This window comes from Lissotriton vulgaris, chromosome 9 (genome assembly GCF_964263255.1).
Source record: "Lissotriton vulgaris chromosome 9, aLisVul1.2, whole genome shotgun sequence".
NCBI classification, from domain to species: domain Eukaryota; kingdom Metazoa; phylum Chordata; class Amphibia; order Caudata; family Salamandridae; genus Lissotriton; species Lissotriton vulgaris.
Genome location: NC_141697.1, coordinates 1,147,708,275 through 1,147,712,188, shown reverse-complemented (window position 1 = coordinate 1,147,712,188; position 3,914 = coordinate 1,147,708,275). Strand labels below are relative to the sequence as shown.

Sequence of the window (3,914 nt, the reverse complement as noted above, 5' to 3'; positions counted from 1 at the left end):
GCGAGATTGCTAACAGATCAGGTCCAAATGTTAATATTGGACAATACTATTAAACAAGTATGACAAAACATATATGTATGTATCAAAATTATACCAAATGTATTTGTATATTAAAAACATAAACAATGCACAGTAGAAACAATTTAACATTCCATTGGCATATTATACTAAAATTTGTCACAGTTCTAAATCATCTAAAAATTGTGAGCAAAAGATACCAACCTAAATAAACCAATAACATACAATTTATCAATTATAAGAACACATAGAGGGGGAGAGACGAACAAAAGACAATGTAGTTTGTCATCAAGACTTGAACATCAAGTGTCAGAAATTCAAAAACCCAATCCTGGACACATTTGATTCTTGCAATATACAGGATAAGCTTGATTACTCGATTGTGCAATTTGTTTGGCGTCGACGCATTTCGATGGCTTATCATTCAATATTATGCCATCTTTCTCAAGACTGAATATACGATCTCTCCTAATAAACGGCACTGGGTGGTTGCCTTGTAGTAAAACGTCCTGTTGGTAAACATACTACAATCAGTATCTTTTTCAGAATTCTCAGAAATACATTTATCAATTTTACATTTTCTGAACTTTCATTTGTTATCATATTCAGTATATAAGGTCTATAGTTCTTGCACAGACATCAGTTCTATTCCTTATACGTCTCTATAGTTTTGAACCTGTCTTCGGCCTGGCATTTGAATCATACTCCTTAATCTCTTATGTTACATCACATATTAGAACTCATAACACAGTGTTATTCTCATTTTGTGTCCACAGTACTTTGGAAAATATACTTGTCCAATATTACCATGTGTGCTTATAAAATCACATGTAGAAACCACTAGTAGGGGAACCCCTCTACCCAAAAAACCAGTATGGGATAAGACATTTACACTTGTCTTTTATATATATAAGAAACCCTTCATATGGACTGATCAGCGTTTTGCAACTAAAAATACGTTATTATACCCTCAGGTGTGGTTATTACCTTATTTCATATTATTTTTGAAGTTCTTCTGATTTTTCGAACTCTACATCATAAGGATTTGGTGACTCTGTAAATTGATGTATTATTTGTTTAATTTTTAGATCCAACAGGGGATTCTTTGTGACTGAAATTTGGTCTCTATAACTAAATGCTATTTATCTATTTGCAATTATTCATTACCTGAGTGTCTTCTTATTGTTACTTCCACTCCTACCACTGTTAAGGGAGTTTGCACACTTGAAATCTATAAGGGAAAGAATTGTTTGTTGTAATTGTCTGTTTGTTGGGTTTATTAGGCTACCTTGCTGACATTTCATTTACACACAACAATTGGGCTCAACATTGTTTTGTTAATTACCTGTTTGCAATAATTCGATATTTTGTTTCTTTAAGCCTTGCAGTCTTCTACGGTGCCAACTTCTTAGAAAACGTTGCTCCCTGTCCTCAGAGTATTGGATTCTTTCTAAATAAAAAGATTAGCATGCGATAAGCGCCTTTGTATAGACTTATTTACCCTCTCTATGGATAGTGTTTATTATTTACAAGAGACCCACCTCGTATAACAATTTAATGCGTCTTCATAGGGGTGGATACACGAGGCTGTGCGCCGGCGTGCTGTTGCCTGCAGTGGGATTAAATTGAACAACGGGGCTTAGTTAGCTTGCAATCCTACCGCCCATAGTTGCAATAGTAATACTAGTAAACGGGGGGACAATGGTTCATGTGCTTTCTGGACACTGTAGATAATGGTTTAAATTCAAGAGAAGATTGGATGAAACTAGTAGTTAGCAATTGACAAACCGCATTAAACATTCAAAGGTGGCCAGTATGATAATAAATTTACCCACATTAAGCTTAAAACAATTAATGTTAGCCAGGAGAACAATAAATCGAAAAATTTTGTATGGAGATAATGTGTAACTTTTATATGCTGTATAAATGGAAAAAAAATTTTGGGATAACTCTTGGCATTCAGCATTCTGTAAAAGTTTATGAGTAATCACATGTTAAATTAAAATGAGGTTTACACAGAGGGTACCCCATATAAAATGTGCAATAGACCCCAAAAGGTAATAGGAAAGACGTGACAACTCTTGGAGCGGAGACGAGCAAAAACAGGTCCGTTTCTGCGCATTCTACGCTGCTTAAAATCGGCAATATATAGCTAAAGCTAAAATGAATTCTTTCAGAGAGTAATTTAAAGCAACAGCACTGAACAAAGGTTGAGATAACTACTCGCAACAAAAAGTGAGAACGAGGCTTGTATCCCAATTGAGAAGGAGGCTTGGAACCGGTATCTGACAGCTAATGAAAACGAGGCGTGGGACGCTTAGTTATGCAGAGCGCAGGACTTGAATGTAATCAATTACGGCCGTTAATTAGGAATACCAGCTGAACCCACAGAAGCTGGCCAATAAACAACAAGCAAACATGGTATAAAATGATAGCAAAACAGGCGAAGTAATTCGAGTTTTTTCCGAGAACAGAAGAGTTCGTTGGCTGACACTGAACGGGTGTGGAGACGCGGAGGCTGTGATCTGCAGGGCCGGACTGGGAACTGAAAGCAGCCCTGGCAAATTTCTGCAAACCAGCCCCCGTCCAACGCGTAGCGAGCTCGCGCAGCGAGCGAGCGAGGCCGACCGCAACTTGGGGGTTTAGGGGGTTCTCCCCCAAAGAAAATTTTGGCAAACGACAGACCAAAATGGTGAATTTTACAGCACATTTTTCATTACATATTCAATTGTATCAACTTTTAAAGCACAGTAAATAGTAGATGATGACCTGAAAGAGCACCAGGTTACCCACCCAGTCATATGTACCTATAGACATTCTTTCAGAGAGCACAAAAAATAGACTCAGTGACTCAGAGAGAACAAAGTAAAAGTGAGACCAGCCCCCCACATGGTGTGTAGTGAGCAAGCGCAGTGAGCAACCACGACTAGGGGGAGTTTGGGGGGTTGAACTTATCCTCCCCAAGAAAATTTGAGAGACAGAAAGGCCAAAACAAAACATTTGTCAATACATTTTTCATTACATTTTAGATTGTATTAACTTTTAAAGCATAGTAAATTGTCACTCATGTTATCACACATTAAGCACTGACATGTGATGTCACACATGAACACACAGGCCACTGACTGAGGCCAGAATACTGTGGAAATGTCACACATAAGCACCTAGGCACTGACCCAGGCCTGGTCCCACCACCAGGCTAGTAAGCATGCAAACGTCACACATAAGCACCCAGGGCAGCAAGCATGGAAATGTCACACATGACCCCCCCAGCTCCAGGTCACTGAGGCCAAAAACTATGGAAATAGCACACATAATTAAGCACCCAGGCCAGAAAGCATGGAAACGTCACATATAAGCACCTAGGCGGACAGAAGGAATGGAAATGTCTCAAATGGCACCCTGGCCAGAAAGCATGAACAAATAACACACAGGCCCTGGCCTTGACATGACACATCTTTAAATATCCTACTTAAGTGGGTGGCACAATAAGTGTTGCAGGTCCACTAGCAGCATTTAATGTACAGTCCATGGGTACATGTAGAACCACATTTCTAGGGACTTACAAGTAAACTAAAATTGCCAATTCGGTGTAAGCCAATTTTACCATGTTTGAAAGGAAAGAGCGCAAGCACTTTAGCACTGGTTAGTGGTGGTAAAGTGCACTGAGCCCTAAGAGCCAACAAAAATGGCTTTTTTGATGTAATAAAGCAGATGAAACCGGATTTTAATTTGGAGGAATCTGAGGCCAACAGGGACTTATCTAACCTTGTCTCAGCAGTCACCACCTCCTAAAATGGCCCTGAAACTGCTGCTGCATTATTTATCCAGCACTGAGATTTTTTTTCCCCATGGAGCGAGGAGACAGTGAGAAGGAGCAGATGCAGCAGTACAGC

The 3,914-nt window shown here is 39.2% G+C and overlaps 1 long non-coding RNA gene across 1 annotated transcript; it reads right to left on the bottom strand.

The window, feature by feature from the left end:
• Positions 1-403: 403 nt before the first annotated feature.
• LOC147692938 (uncharacterized) lies at positions 404-1,406 on the bottom strand. The gene is made up of 3 exons (XR_015299848.1): positions 1,364-1,406; positions 1,186-1,249; positions 404-527 (listed from the first exon to the last, which is right to left on the bottom strand). It is a non-coding gene; the product is annotated as an uncharacterized LOC147692938 (long non-coding RNA).
• Between the last annotated feature and the right edge of the window lie 2,508 nt (positions 1,407-3,914).